This window comes from Schistocerca piceifrons, chromosome 1 (genome assembly GCF_021461385.2).
Source record: "Schistocerca piceifrons isolate TAMUIC-IGC-003096 chromosome 1, iqSchPice1.1, whole genome shotgun sequence".
In the NCBI taxonomy this organism is placed as follows: Eukaryota; Metazoa; Arthropoda; class Insecta; order Orthoptera; family Acrididae; genus Schistocerca; species Schistocerca piceifrons.
In genome coordinates, this window is record NC_060138.1 from 780,966,179 (window position 1) to 780,982,517 (window position 16,339).

The following is a 16,339-nucleotide window of genomic DNA, read 5'->3' on the forward strand; positions in this document are numbered from 1 at the left end:
ATTCATGGTGTCAGATCCCTCCAGCACTACTAAAGACACTAGTCGAGTCCATGCCACGTCGTGTCGCGGCACTTCTGCCTGCTCGCGGGGGCCCTACACGATATTGGGCAGGTGTACCAATTTCTAATTTCTTTGGCTCTTCAGTGTAGAACTTCTTTTTTTTTTCTCCTTAGAAAATTTCGCTTTACCTCTCACGGGGTAATTATCTCCAGGTTGGGAACCACTGGTCTAATAGGTAAAGAACGGAAGTGTGGTGGGTAAAAGTCATAGAGAGAGGTCAAAGCTTGACTACAGTAAGAGAAGAGGAGGCTTGCACGGAATAAAGCAGCGTGATGACAACAGTCAGCACAGCGGGTGGCAAAAGTGTGTGGTGTGGAGGGTGTGCCGAGGGCGAGGGGGCGGCCCGGCGGCTGCGTGGTGGGGCGGGGGTGCGTGGGCAGCCGCGGTCCGCGCTACGCCCTCGCCTGCGCCTATATAAGCGACGGCGCGGAGCGCGCGCTGCACTCTCCGCCGCCGACGCCGACGCCGACCCCGCAGAGACCGCCGAGCAGCCAAGCAGACGCCGCGCGCACCCCGACACAGGTCAGTAGCGCGCGCCGGCGGCGCTGCCCGCCGTTGCACTTCAAAAAAAAAAAAAAGTACAAGAAAAGGAAAAGTCTTCGTTGTTAAATACTACTCCGTCTGTGAGACATTTTGTAGTTAAATTTCCAACCTTCCAATCATAACACAACGCGCTAAATTTTTTTTAGATCCTTTCATTTAGCTTACGATGTCCTTCTAAAGTCAAGTATCGTTGATGGATGGTTCTAAGGAAGCCTCCACTAGATTTTCTGAAAGGCACCCCTCCTTAAATGTGAATAAATTTATACGTATAAAAATCTCTCTTCAACCCGAAGGCTGATTAGTACACCACAGTGGCATTGTCCTATTGGACGCAGTATGCTACTGCCGTCTTCGACTTTCGAATTAGCTTACCAGCCAGCTACACGAGTACCTATGGTTCAACGTGCTCACCGACTCGTGAAATACGTGCATAAATAAGCGAATATTAGTAGTGAAGGTCTGGAGACTGCTCCACGTTTGTTGAGGAAATTGCTCCAGTGCTTCGAGTTATAAAGTATAACTGACTGCAGAAATTGAGTCGAGCTGTTGGGATCATGGGTAACACGTCGGCATAGCTAGTAATGGAGTGTGACACATATTTTCAGAGAATTTAAACAGGAATATTTGCACGAAAGGCGACACGATTCAAGCACCAATGCTGAGGCTTCCGCTACACCTGGATTATTGTGTATGTAAATGATGTAAGAACGATTGAAGTGCATGTGCGCGTAGAGCAACATAGGGAGTCGTTTCTGCTTTGCACCATCTATGTCTGGACAACGACAATAATTTTTCTACAAAGTATAACCCATCATAAAATACTGCTAAGTTGCTTGTGGTTAGTGTACGTATGTAAGTAAATGTCGTTAACATCTATTTTAATGCTGAAATGGTTTGTTCATTGCTGAGATCAGGCAAACAGTTCACAGAATCCAAATCATAACCTGCAAATGTACTCACTATTAGAAAAAAAATCGTCACCTCTATCAATAAAACAAAATGTTCAGACTACTTTATTCTGTGAGTTATGGTCGAAAAAATTCTTTGTTGATTGCTTCAAGGTACGTAAACTATATCAGAACCCATTCTTAGGTGTCACTATTTCGTTACAGATATCTCATCATTACAGATATCCTTACAAATATAAAGAAAATATGAAGCTGTACAACTTAAGAGCTTTAAGAGCTTCCCTTTTCATCAGTAGCAGCGTTATTTTTAGTTAATGTAAGGTTAGTTCGTGAGGGAAAATAATATACTTTTTATGATTATGCACACTACTTTTGCTTGATTTTCTTTCTAAGCTCAGTGGCTATTTTAAACATTCAGTGTATTATATGTGGAGTGCAGTATCTGCTACTGAGTACATAGTACACCTCACGACCACTTTGTCCGCAAAAACTACAAGCCGACAATACCCTGAAAATAAATGAAGCTTGACGGAAACCCGTCTTGTTCTGAGACTGGCAACACACAAGGACTACTGAATGTCTTGCTCGTTTATAGCTTCATACCTGTTCAGCGCAGGCCGGCGACTACGTAATTTGCACACGCTCCGCCCAAGTGTTCGCGGGTGCCACACTACAAACGGCTACTCGTATTTGTATGCGCAATATCATACTGGTCACCGCCGCGTAGCCTTCACGAACAACATACGTGAGGAACTTTAGAAGCAATCGAAAGTTTAGAAAATTCTGATCGCGTATGCTCTGTGTTTCGATGGATCACAGCAGTGGAAAGCTTCCGGAGTACCCATTGCATATAATTAAAAAAATCTACATGTACCACAATTAGATGCTGTAATTGCTTCTGCACGACTACTTTCGTGATACCCTTGCGTTAGCTTATACGGTCGTTAAGAAGTGTGTGCGACCCATACTTCACTTCTGTTTCGTTAGTTGTTGGTGTGTTGATGATGTTCTATTCAGCCAGTAAATTTCAGGTATGATATGTTTTTTTTTTCCAGAGTAGCGACCAATTTCCTTACCTCACGAGATTGTGGGCGGCGCTGCAGCAAACAGCTGCAGTGACAATTCCAGTGCAGTAAAATGCAACATGGGATTTAGCTAACTTACCTAAACTGTTAAAAAAGCATTGATTAAAATTCTTATTATATTAACTTTTATATGATAAGATTTGGGTCACCATTCGCAACCAAGAGAGAAATCCAGCAAATCAACTTTCCAAGAGCTACGAAGTAAAAAATGAGCTTTTTAGCTGTATACCGTCAAAGAATACATTTATATGAGTCATTTAGAATGCCAAACTTTTTTTCGAAGACTTCCAGAAGTTCTGGCAGTTGGAAGTACTTAAAAGTATCTGCAGATAGGTGCAGCCTCTAGTGAACCTTTTCACGGTAGATAAATTTTACTAACCTGTTGTAACAACTGACACTAACGCAGTCCGTATGCACTAAAGAAATTTAGCAAGAATGTTTCTCGAGAAGTCCGGTCTCGTAAACTGACAACAGCCGAGAGAGCGGTGTACTGACCAAATGCCCCACCGTTTCTGTATCCGGTGACGTATATGAGCTGAGGATGACATAGCGGTCTGTCGGCACCATTGGGCCTTGAAGGCCTGTGCAGACGGATAATTTTCTCGAGAAGATCTGGATCCATCTTGCAGTGATTTGAGTTTGAAGCCTATCTTCCAAGCAGACTTTACAAAAGCGATAAGTTATTTTTGAATACTCCTTAGAAATCGATATTTTCCACAGAACTTCTATCAATATAACTTAATATGTTTGCTCTACTCACTTCTGCTCCGAAAGTTCGAGCTCGACACTTCTTTGACGTTACAAAATCCAGACTTTTTACCGTTAATAGAGCAGTGGAATACTGCGAGACTTTTCATCAACAGTATTTATGGACATTAATTTGTGCACGTCCATTTATGTGAGACACCATTCGCTACATAAAATATTTCTGGATTTTTATGTAATCTATCAACGAAGCTTTTATTTTGATATTAGCATCTTCAAAACAATCTAAGTTTGCCCACTCCATCTGATACATCATTTCTATCTATTGAGAACATAAGCGTAATCTTTACTGCAATCTGAAGTTATCTTCGTTTCTGAAGAAAATTCTCCAGCCATCCTTACTCATTATGTTCTGTACCTAGCAAGCCATTCAAGGTAGATTCATGCGAGTATCTAGGAAGCCCCATAAGGTAACACATAATATCCAAACAGGTCAGCAGCAATTGTTGAAAAGCTATATTTGATTAAATATTTCAGTTAAGGTGAAGTATAATATAGATCGCTACGGTTTTTTCAGCTACGACAGTCACAACATTAAAATAATTTTTAGGAACGTAAAAAAATTAAGAATAAATTTGGCAAAAATTTTGAAGTTGAGGCAATCATATACGACGACGAAATTAAAGCGTTACATCGCAACTAAGCTGAAAATGCTTGAAAATGGACCATAATGGCCGAAACCGGTAATTGCCTAGATATATTAAATCGCAATTATGACTGAAATAAATCATCACATACTACCCAGAAGGACGCTATACAACCAAATCTTTGTTATCATTTGACAGTAGGTACAATAAAAGTACCAATTCGCTTGTGCCCTCGATTTCGAGTATGAAGACAATGGTCACCTGTTACACGAACACTGTTGCTAAATATTCGATGTTTATTTGAAAGCAGATATTCCTTGTGGAGAAATTCCATTCTTATTAAACTAATGACGTAATTGAGGATCTTTTAACATTCCAATTTTGGAGAAACTTTACAATAATTTTGCATATGTGTTTCTTTGCGCTTCTGCTGTGACGTGCACATTTTTCCCGTCAGTGATGGCTGCTCACCGCCTGAGAAATTCGTATTCAAGACAGTAAGGGCCTGGCTCCATACGCACTGAACAGAAAACCTAACAAAAATTAAAAATGCTCCTATCATAGCTAAAAAAAGAGGTGAATATCTCCTGGATAGAGTTAGGGATGTAAAAGAAGGGCACAAGCTTTTCGACGGATCTGGTAGCTTCAAAGACATTTAAATCAAAACATCTTGACATATTCGCGCTATTTCATTTGTTAGTATTAGTGTCCATGTCATGTAACATAATGCAACCACCTTCAGAAATTTTATTTCACCGTAAAAAACTTTTTTTAGCTACTACATGCATACTCTTCAGCCATATGAGATTATATATTGTTTGATGTGGCTGGCGAATCTTCTGGATTTTGGGCGCAGAATCAGGGACTTCAGCCTATAAATTGAAATAGGATGCAGGTGTGCCAACACCTTGCAGCTAAAAGATGGTTAGGTGGTTGATTTGGGGAGGGGACCAAACAGCGAGGTCATCGGTCCCATCAGATTAGGGAAGGAACTCGGCCGTGCCCTTTTACAGGAAGCTTTACCTGAAGCGATTTAGGGAAATCACGGAAAGCCTAAATCAGGACGGCCGGAAGCGGGTTTGAAACGCCGTCCTTTGAATGTGGATCCAGTGTTCTAACCACTGCGCCACCTCGCCCGGTGCAGCTAAGAGAGCTGGAGAAGTAGGATTAACTCGTAGAAAAGCGCGAATATGTCAAAATGTTTTGATTTAAATGTCTTTGAAGCTGCCAGATAAGCTGAAAAGGTAGTTAGATTCTCCTTCCTAACTCCGCCTAGGATATATTCGCCTTTCTTGTACTATGATAGAAGCATTTTTCATTCTGGTTCCCAGCTTGTACTCTACCATTAAATCGCCATAGCTTGGCAACCGACTAAGATTTTTTTGACTCAGGCGATGACTGATACGATATGGGTATTTTTATTGTCATTCGAACAATGTTGCTTATATCGTGGCAACGGATAAAGCTTTCACAAAACAATAGTACATGCATTAAATACATATATTTATGTACCTTCTTGCAAACTATGAACCGATTCGCACAAGTCTGAAACATAGAAGTGGAGCGCTAAAATAAAAAAAACTGACAAAGGACGGGTGTTTTGTACGAAAAATCCGACTGAAGCTAGATTTTTAAAAGGCAATTTCCAATTTTATCGTAAGGGTGCATTTTTTATTCAGATGATTCTCTTTAAACCAAGCCTGCACACTCAGTTCACGTAAGAACTAATACTGCGTGTGATGTTTAGCTCGACTTCAAACAATCGTATATCGACAATGGATAAAGATTATTCAATAAAAATTTTGTTTTCAGTTTATCCTCTTATCTACTTCTGTGCAAAGTTTGAACGAATTCGTATAAGTTTAAAGTAGAGAAACTTCCCTGAAAAACGTTTCGTTTGCACCTAAAACCCAAACAGAGAAAGATTTTTTCAAACAGTTAAAATTTTTCTTAGATCAAGCTGCGATGTACCAGTGGACCAAATTTGAACCATCTGTCCCACTCCAGTCCGAAGTTATTTGAGGGTGACTGTTTTTACACGTATAACCCGAACGGGGATCACTGTTTTTGCAAGTAAAATCCTAATGGTGCACAGAAAACTGTTACCATTACCTGAGAATTAATTTCAGCCCAATTAAAATCTTTTGGAAAAGAAAATAATCGATTCCCACTATCTGCCTGGACGCCAGCTCCGGTTCGTGTTCAAATGTGTGTGAATTTCTAAGGGACCAAACTGCTGAGGTCATCGGTCCCTAGACTTACACACTACTTAAACTAACTTATGCTAAGAACAACACAGACACCCATGCCCGAGGGAGAACTCGAGCCTCCGGCGGGAGGAGCCGCGCAGTCAGTGACAAGGCGCCTCTAACCGCGCGGCCACTCCGGTACGTCTTTCAAACCTTGCTTAATATACTGTAACATAGCTACAGTAAAACAGATGTTCGAATGGCTATGCAAATGGTTGCTAGCCTGTGCTGAACCAAAAACTTTTTACCCTATGTTCCTAGCTCAAATAGGAACCGAGCTCCAAGACCCCCCCCCCCTTCCCCCTCCAACTACTGTTCTAGGCGCGGTCTTTCCAAGCTTATTTGTTATAGCGCTTCCACGCTGTAACGATTTAGCCATTTTTCTGTTTTCAGCTGTTTCATTAATTTGCGCTTCAGAATTGTGAGTGATTATTTCTTTGTCACACATTTAAGAGTTCGAACGGGGCTCATACGCCTACTTAAATAATGTAATGCTATCTCTGCATGTAAATGAACTTTTAAAAGCGTCTCTTACAATTTCGTCTTTTATTATTGCAGTTTTCTGTTTGAACAACAGATCGAACAGCAACAGAGGACACGGTCATTGACAAACCGTTCAATGGTTATACAGTGGATTATAATTTTCTGAGATTGTTCGTAATCTCTCTTGTTACGCGAAATGTGTTGGAGACATGCTAAGTTCTATCCCTGTCCATTCTCTTTCAACAGAATTTGCAGCAGCTTTGTTTCCTTATATTTGTAATAATATTACTGTTATAAGAAGATCTTTTAGTATCACACTTAGTATGCATTTATATTGAGCTTGATGGACCGAATACTTAACCTGGACTACAACTCTAATGTGATCATTACCTTCGCAAAGATAAAAATTCTCATTTTGCACGGGATACTAATTATTTTCGTCTTCTTTATCCATTACGCAATTCGATCTCTTGCGAACTTCAAAATTGACCTTCCATCCTCTTTGATCAGACCATTCTGAGAAACCCTTCGAGCTCACCTGTAGACACATTTTGATATTCTCAATTTTGTCGCTTGAGGTGCAAATGTTGAGTGACTGCGTATGTCTTTGTTTCTTTTTCCGTCGCTCTCCGTCGCTCCGACGACTGATCGAAGGAATCACAGATCGCAGGGTTGAACTCTAGTCTTGTCCACTCTTTTCCTTGCTAATGGAAGACCTACACTTCAGCCCTATATAAACGTGCTGATGCCGGTGCTGCTGCCATAGTCTTGTAGAACCTCAGCATTGTTTCGTTCCTTCATTGTTTCTTTAGCTTCTACCTCTAAAGAATCTATAATTTTTTAAACTTTTTCTAATATCAAGTTTTCCAAATTTGAAACCCTGCAACGAAGAAAAGCTGACATCTTTTATGGATTTGTTACTAATGACTAACATGTAGTGAATTTAAGCTGGACCACAAAATATCATGGATTCTATTGTATGCAGCCAAATTTCGAAACTGTACTGTTCCATTCCTCAGTTCATTTCAAACAGAGTTCGCTATAGTATGTCTTTAGAATCTCAAACTGTTACCTGATCGTCGGCAAACAAGAGCCTTAAGACAAATCTTAATTTTAAAAACCAACAGCCTCAGTTGCACAGATCATCTAGATTTACCTAGGATTCAGTCGGGATAACCCAACCTTCTTCAGAATAAAAGTAACTACCATTTGTCCATAGTGGACATCGTCAAGCTAAAACTCCGAATCCATAAATTATTGTCAGACCGTAAAAACGTATTTGAAACTGCCTCGGCTCCCCTTCGCGACCGCGATGCAGCAGCCACGAGTACTGTATTGGAACTCAGAGTTCTCGCCCAGGCATTACAACATGGCCACTTTCTCAGCAGGCTGTCAACGTGTCTGACTTCAGTCGGAAAGTTGGCTCGTTTCCCGACGTGGTCGTTGTCTTAAATACATGTTATTGTTGTGGTCTTCAGTCCAGAGACTGGTTTGATGCAGCTCTCCATGCTACTCTATCCTGTGCAAGGTTCTTCATCTTCCAGTACCTACTGCAACCTACATCCTTCTGAATCTGCTTAGTGTATTCATCTCTTGGTCTCCCTCTACGATTTTTACCCTCCACGCTCCCCTCCAGTACTAAATTTGTGATCTCTTGATGCCTCAGAATATGCCCATCAACCTATCCCTTCTTATAGTCAAGTTGTGCCACAAATTTCTCTTCTCTCCAGTTCTATTCAATACCTCCTCATTAGTTATGTGATCTACCAATCTAATTTTCAGCGTTCTTCTGTAGCACCACATTTCGAAAGCTTCTATTCTCTTCTTGTCCATACTATTTATCGTCCATGTTTCACTTCCATACATGGCTACACTCCACACAAATACTTTCAAAAACGACTTCCTGACACTTAAATCTATACTCGAAGTTAACAATTTTCTCTTCTTCAGAAACGCTTTCCTTGCCATTGCCAGTCTACATTTTATATCCTCTCTACTTCGACCATCATCAGTTATTTTGCTCCCCAAATAGCAAAACTCCTTTACTACTTTAAGTGTCTCATTTCCTAATCTAATTTCATCAGCATCACCCGACTTAATTCGACTACATTCCATTATTCTCGTTTTGATTTTGTTGATGTTCATCTTATATCCTCCTTTCAAGACACTGTCCATTCCGTTCAGCTGCTCTTCCAGGTCCTTTGCTGACTCTGACAGAATTCCAATGTCATCGGCGAACCTCAAAGTTTTTATTTCTTCTCCACGGATTTTAATTGCAACTCCGAATTTTTCTTCTGTTTCCTTTACTGCTTGCTCAATATACAGATTGAATAACATCGGGGAGAGGCTACAACCCTGTCTCACTCCCTTCCCAACCACTCCTTCCCTTTCATGTCCCTCGTTCTTATAATTGCCATCTGGTTTCTGTACAAATTGTAAATAACATTTCGCTCCCTGTATTTTACCCCTGCCACCTTCAGAATTTGAAAGAGTATTCCAGTCAACATTGTCAAAACCTTTCGCTAAGTCTACAAATGCTAGAAACGTAGGTTTGGTTTTCCTTAATCTATTTTCTAAGATAAGTTGTAGAGTCAGTATTGCCTCACGTGTTCCAACATTTCTACGGTATCCAAACTGATCTTCCCCGAGGTCGGCTTCTACCAGTTTTTCCATTCGTCTGTAAGGAATTCGTTTTAGTATTTTGCAACCATGGCTTATTAAACTGATAGTTCGGTAATTTTCACATCTGTCAACACCTGCTTTCTTTTTGATTGGAATTATTATATTCTTCTTGAAGTCTGAGGGTATTTCGCCCGTCTCATTCATCTTGTTCACTAAATAGTAGAGTTTTGTTAGGCCTGGCACTCCCAAGGCTGTCAGTACTTCTAATGGAATGTTGTCTACTCCCGGGGCCTTGTTCCGACTTAGGTCTTTCAGTGCTCTGTCAAGCTCTTTACGCAATATCATGTCTCCTATCTCCTTAAACACTTAATAAAGTTTCTCTCCTATCCTCGTAGCCATGCTACTTCTGACATTAATAAGATTCGACATCTATGACACGCCAGTGCTTTCCTGAGCAGACCTGAATTCTAGGACTTAGTTGCCCAGCTATTAACTAACGAATTTTTGATATATTCCTTGTTAACATTCAGTCTGTGAGTTGTTTATGTAATTGTATCGAGCGTACAACGCATATCTCACTGATGCGCAACGTGCCTAAAGGCCTTTGCAGTGTGACGTAGGCTGAGAAGTCTACGACTGGCGGTGTCAATGAAGCGACGACATTCCTGGTTTAGGCTCCTTACTCGGCACCAAACCACAGTGACAGCAGTAGGAGGACTCTCTCCGTAGTCGCTAGTTTCCTTGAATCTGCTAAGAGAGGAATTGGATTGCAGTCCACACATGTTACAGGCGTGAGAAGCGCTCTGTAGCTCGTTACACATTATTTTGGCAACATCTTTAAGAGATAATTTTGAAATGAAACGAGAAGGAAGACTATTCACGAGTTTCACTATACTTCATCAGGTCCTCAGAGAAGAAATTGCGCATTTACGACTTTATCAGATGGTGTTTCGTAAGATAACGTTCCAAATTTACATAGCGGCAATCCCATGTAACACGATACTATTCTCTGGTACACACTAATCATCCGAAACATTATGACCACCAGCCTACTGTCGATATAAACCCGTCCAGGCGATAGCGGCCTCACCTGGTGAGGAATGACTCCTAGTGAGACACACGAACGGTGCCCGTAGTTGGGTTCTTGGGTTGGGTTGTTTTGGGGGAGGAGACCAGACAGCGAGGTCATCGGTCTCATTGGATTAGGGAAGGACGGGGAAGGAAGTCGGCCGTGCCCTTTCAAATGAATCATGCCGACATTTGCCTGGAGCGATTTAGGGAAATCAAGGAAAACCTAAATCAGGTTGGCCGGACACGGGATTGAATCGGGTGCCCGTAGTATCAGTGAGCGTGCTGTCCGTGTGTAGAACGGGGAAGGTGCGATCTATCTGAGATTGACCTAAGGCAGATTGTGCTGGTCCAGAGGCTCGCCAAGAGCATTTCGGAAACAGCACAACTTGTCGGGTGTTCGAGGACTGCTGTGGTGAGTGTCTTCAACACGTGGAGAAACCAAGGTGAAACCCTGTCTGACGTCGTCGTGGGGTTGGGCGGCCACCCCTCATTATGGATGTCGGACGTCGTAGGCTGGGCAGACTGGTAAAACAGGACAGGCGGCGAACTGTGGCGGATCTAATATCAGACTTTAATACTGGGCAGGGTACAAGTGTGTCTGAACAAACAGCGCACCGAACACTCCAAACGATGGACCTGCGCAGCCGACGACTTATTTATGCGCCAATGTTAACACCACGACATCGGCAACAAAGACCGAAATAGGCACGTGACCATCGACACTGGACGTTGGCGCAGTGGAAGAGCGCTGCATGGTGTGATTAATCCCGATACGTGCTTCATCATGTCGATGGGAGGGCGCGAATCTGTCGTCTTCCGGGGGAACAAATCCTTGACATCTGCGCTGCGGGACGGAGACAAGCTGGCAATGACTCCATTATGCTCTAGCGAATAGTCACGTGAGCATCCATGGGTCCAGTGGAGCTTGGGCAAAGCACCATGATGGCCAAGGAGTACCGTACAACGGTTGCAGACCAGGCGCACACTTTCATGATAATCATATTTCCCGACGGCAATGGCATTTTTCAACAAGATAATACTCCATCTCACAAGGCCAGGAGTGTGATAGAACACTCCTGTGATGTGAACGAACGTAGCGTCAGAGCTTATCGCTCCCTTCCCCGGCATGTACGGGAATTAGGTGTCTTGTGTGTACAGATGTGGTGCTAACTGCCTCCGGAGATCTGCCAAGACCTCAGTGCTTCAATGCCATGACGTGTCGCCGCTGTTATCCGTGCCAAAGGTGGACATACCGGCTATTAGGTAGGTGGTCATAATATTCTGGCTGATTGCTGTACCAACATATGTCCCTTTGTGTCCAAATGTTTTGGGACAATGTTTTCTGTTCCCACTCAGACAATCACGTCCTACACTGTGATACTATCATCGAAGGACTGACACACGAAGGCTAAGAACCGTGTATTCGCTCAGCTACAAGACAAGCCTTCTTCATTTGAAGCCTTTCTCCTGGCACCACTGCCCCAACCATGCCTACTGCTGTTGTCAACGACAGGATCATTAACGATTGTATTTCACATAAACATAAACAATAAGAAATCAGGAAATGGATAACAAAGGTATTTACTTTATTAATACTGTGCATCAGACTAAATTTCGTAAGTCAAACCAAGTGAAAAAATATATTTTTGTGGCAAGTTCGTGTAACTCACCGGGATGTGAAGGCGGATCTCTGTCTTAGAAAGCCCTTGCGTTGGCAGTTACGCTGCCTGCAAGTGCCACCTGGACGACTTCAGAGCTTCTATACCGCTGCTATCCTGCTAGACCAGCACTACCTAGACATAGCACATAGTTCGACTTACGCCTCAGGGCTGTAATTCATCCGTCGTACTTTTTGAAAAGAAAATTGAGGAATGGTCAGTCGCATCAGAAAGACGTAACTGAAAGGTAAACAGGGCGAATTCTCTCTTCTGCATAACATTATCGCAGCGATTCGCGGTAAACTGTTCCTTATTTCAGAATTCTTCAATCGTAAAGAAGTTTCTAACGTTGCCTCCATGGCTGCAAGAACAGCTATCCTTTCAGCTTACCGTCCTTCTGCTACGCACCTTCCCAAACAGTTGACTCTTTCAGGTAGTGCTCAAATACAAGGTACTGTAAGGCAACTGCCACCCTCTGCATCTTCATATCTTTACACTCTGCTATGCAGTGCGCGGTTCATCTACATCTACATCAGTACTCTGCAAACCACCTGACGGTGTGTGGCGAGGGTACTTCTGCTACCAATAACTGATCACCCCCCTTTCCATGTTCCATTCGCGTAAGGCGCGTGGGTAGAGTGATTATTGGTAGGCCTCCGTTTTAGCTCTAGTTACTAGGATTTCCCGTTGTGCCCATCGCATGAAAGACTTAACGTGGGAGAAAGTAATATGTTGTCCGACTCTCCCTCGCTCGAAATGTCAATAGTGAAACTCCATGATGCACAACGCCTCTCATAGAGTCTGCGGGGATTAAAGCTCCCCTTTCCGTTGTATCTTCACCATCTCTCTTATCAGTCCTACCTCGTAAACCCCAGCTTGATGAAAAATACTCAAGCATCGGTCGAACAAGCGCCTTGTAACCCACTTTTTTAGTGGATAAATTATATTTCCTTAAAATTCTTGCCATGAATCTCGGTCTGAAATCTGATTTTCCTAATTTTTTTAAGCGATCATCACTATTAAGGTCGATCCGGAGAGATACTCCTAAATATTTCACGGTAGCTATTTTTCCAGCTATTTGTCATCAATAGTGTAGTTTTACCGTAATGGATTTCTTTTCCTATGTATGCGCAATATGTTACATTTATTTGCATTGAGGGTCAACTCCCAGTTCCTACACAGTTTGCCAATTCTCTGTAGGTCATTCTGCAAATCGTTACTGTCTTCCGGCATTAATATCTTCCTGTAGTCATCCACATATCAGCGAATACACTTAAAGAGCTACCAAAGATTTCTTCCAGATCATTTATATATATTGTAAACAGTAACGGTCCTATCACACTTCCTTGGGATATTCCGGAAAGTACCTTTACATTTGTCGATTTTGTTCCGTCAAGAGCCATGTAGTGTTCTTTCTGCAAGGAAGTCTTCAATACAATTGCTAATCTGTTTCGATACTCGGTAAGCTCGTATATTTTTTACTAACCGGTAGTGCGGGACAGTGTCAAATGCCTTTCCTTGTAGTCGAGGAAGACTACGTCAATCTCAACTCTAATGTCTACAGATCTGTGGATCTTATGGAGGATCAGTGCGAGCTGAGCAACTCAAGATCTTTGATTGCACAATCGATGTTAATTTTTATACAGGAGGTATTCCTTCTCCAAAGACGTCATAGTCCTTGAGCATAAAAAAGATCCATAACTATAGAAAAGATTGACATTAACGATATAGGCCTATAATCCTGTGCATCTGTCCTATGAGGCTTGTTGAGAACACGAATGGCCTGCACTGTTTTCCAGTCGTTCCTTACAGCAGCGACCTACGACAAACTGCTGTTAGAAAAGGAGCTAGTTCTTTCGCATAATCTTACATGTAACTCATGTGGCCATGACGCCTTCCCATTACTAAACGAATGTAGTTGTTTTTATGTTCCGTGATCATTTATTTCAATATCTGCCATGTTGAAGTTCGTACGACGATTGAAAGGTTAGACTGTATTCCGATGTCCCACTGCGAACCAGTTCGGAAGACCGAAATCAGTATTTCGGCCTTCTCCCTGCCATTTTCCGTTTCGGTGCCATTATGGCCACTGCGTGAGTGAATAATCATATCCAACCGCTTACTTATTTTACGTAAGACCAAACCCTCTCAGGTTTTTAGTTAGCTTGGTTAACAGAATTTTACTTTCAAAGTCACTGAACTATTCTCTCATTTCTCTCATTACTTTCATTTGCGCTTCCTTCAGCTTATGTTTGTGAGCTAGTTTTTGTCTTTTCTTTAATCTGTAATGTAACCGTCTTTTTTTACGTGGCAGTTTTGTAACTCAGCTATTAAACCACAGTGGGTCTTTCCCATACCTTAAGATCTTGCTCGGAACATACTTGTCTAAGGCATGTTGAAGATGCTTTTGATCTCCCTCCATTAGAGCTCTCTATCTTCGCTCTGAGAGAAGCCACCTCGTGTCATTCGTATTCTTTACGTTCCCTACTATCGGAATTAGAGAGAGATGAAAGTCTGAGTTCTCTCTCAGACATTGTAGACTCTCTATCTCTCTCTCTGTCTGCCTCTCATTTCCCTCCTCCTTAGACGTAAGATTGTCTAAGGCAACAAAACTGATTTAAATGTAACATCTAAATACTTCTTCTATCCTCGAAAGTGAATTACAAATTATTTCAAACAATGGAACTCTTGTATCGTAGACGAAGTTTCTGCCATGTAATAGCCACATCTTTTTCAAATTTCTTAAGTCTCATGTGAGGGATCTTGTCGTCCACTTTCTTAATGATTGATTGTTTTGTGTTCATTCGACTGGACCACTATCTCAAATGTTTCCTCGAGATGTTTGGTGCATAGCATTGTGATGAGGCGGGCTTTACAGTTGTCAAATGATTGTGAAAGTTCCTTGCAGATGACCACCAGCTCATTTTCTTTCTTTTTTTTACGTGATTTCGTTAAGAGGCGATTACTGATCATGTAACGGAAAGCTAACATTAATTTTTATGTGTATTTCAGCTCGCACTTATACCCCAGGAAACTTTTTACAATTCATTCCAAATTATTCACAACCATGAGAATCTTCTTTTGAAATGCTCTCATATTCAAGCAAAATTTTTCACTAATGCGTCTGATTCACAAATTCTAAAACGAGATGTATATTGGTAGCTGATCATTTGCGAGAGTTGATCTAGAATGAAATCAAATTTGTGTTTCCTCACATGGATGGTAAATGGGTTTCATGTAGGGGCATCGAGTGAAATTCTTAAGTAAAAACATAAAATTTCCGTCTAATCACGTTCGATCATCATTGTATTCTGTACGTTAGTACTGTCATGCTGCCACACGACAAAACAAACAGGAAACTTGAAACCTGTAACAACCTCTCCGACGACCTTTCTTCTACGAACCAATGTGCGTATATCGTCTTCTTTAATAATTGGAAAGGTTTTCTGCACATTGGTTCACAGATCTATAATATATTGTTCAGGTTTCAGTGCTCTCTGTCCGTACTCATGTCTGTAGGTTTTGTTTCGTGTTCTCCTGGCACCTCACTCCACAATAACATTTTTAACAGCGGTCCAAGACACATGTGGCGCGTGCGAAATTTCGCAGCCCGAACATCTGGGACCCAATCCGCACATTATCACATAGAACAGACCCATTCTGATAGAAGGCGTTTCTAGGATGTTGCCCCTTGCCTGCCTGTAGTTTCGTACCCTGCCATAGCCAGATAGCATATTGTTCCAAAGTCTTTCCGACAGTTGTCTATGGGTGACAGACCACGTCATGGAGGACAACTTTTGATAGATACAAAATGTTCACTGACACCTCACAGCGAAGCTAGGCATCGTTTAGTAGCCTATCGTCCTGATACGACGAGATTTCACTGAACTAGCACAGTATATTACGTGTGCTGAACACGACCTACCGTAGTAAAATGATAGTGACACCTCTAATCCGAGAAAGAAGTTCCTGAACTGAATCAGAAACTTTAAATCTGCACGGCCTACCGCCTTTCACGCGGAGTAGATGCCTGGATGACACACACTGCATACGAACGCCACAGAGTGCCTATGCCTTGCCATCTCGCAGGGTACGACCAACAATAAAAGACTCCTGGTGTCGCTGGGAAGTGTCAGTGAACATTTTGTCTCTAACAAAAGTTGTTCCCCATGACGTGGTCCGTCACCTCTAGAAGTTTTTCTGTATAGCTGTCTGAGAGGTGGTGGTCTCGCAGTAGCGTTCTCGTTTTCCGTGCACGGCGTCCCGGGCTCGATTCCCGACGGGGTCAGGGATTTTCACCTGCCTCTA

At 42.1% G+C, this 16,339-nt stretch overlaps 1 protein-coding gene across 1 annotated transcript in view; it reads left to right on the plus strand.

The window, feature by feature from the left end:
* The first annotated feature begins 512 nt into the window (after window positions 1–512).
* Window positions 513–16,339, plus strand: part of LOC124803033 (cardioactive peptide) — a 345,435-nt gene continuing 329,608 nt past the window's right edge. The window contains exon 1 of the mRNA XM_047264149.1: window positions 513–582. The gene's annotated coding sequence lies outside the window, so the exon portion shown is untranslated. The remainder of the gene's footprint in view (window positions 583–16,339) is intronic.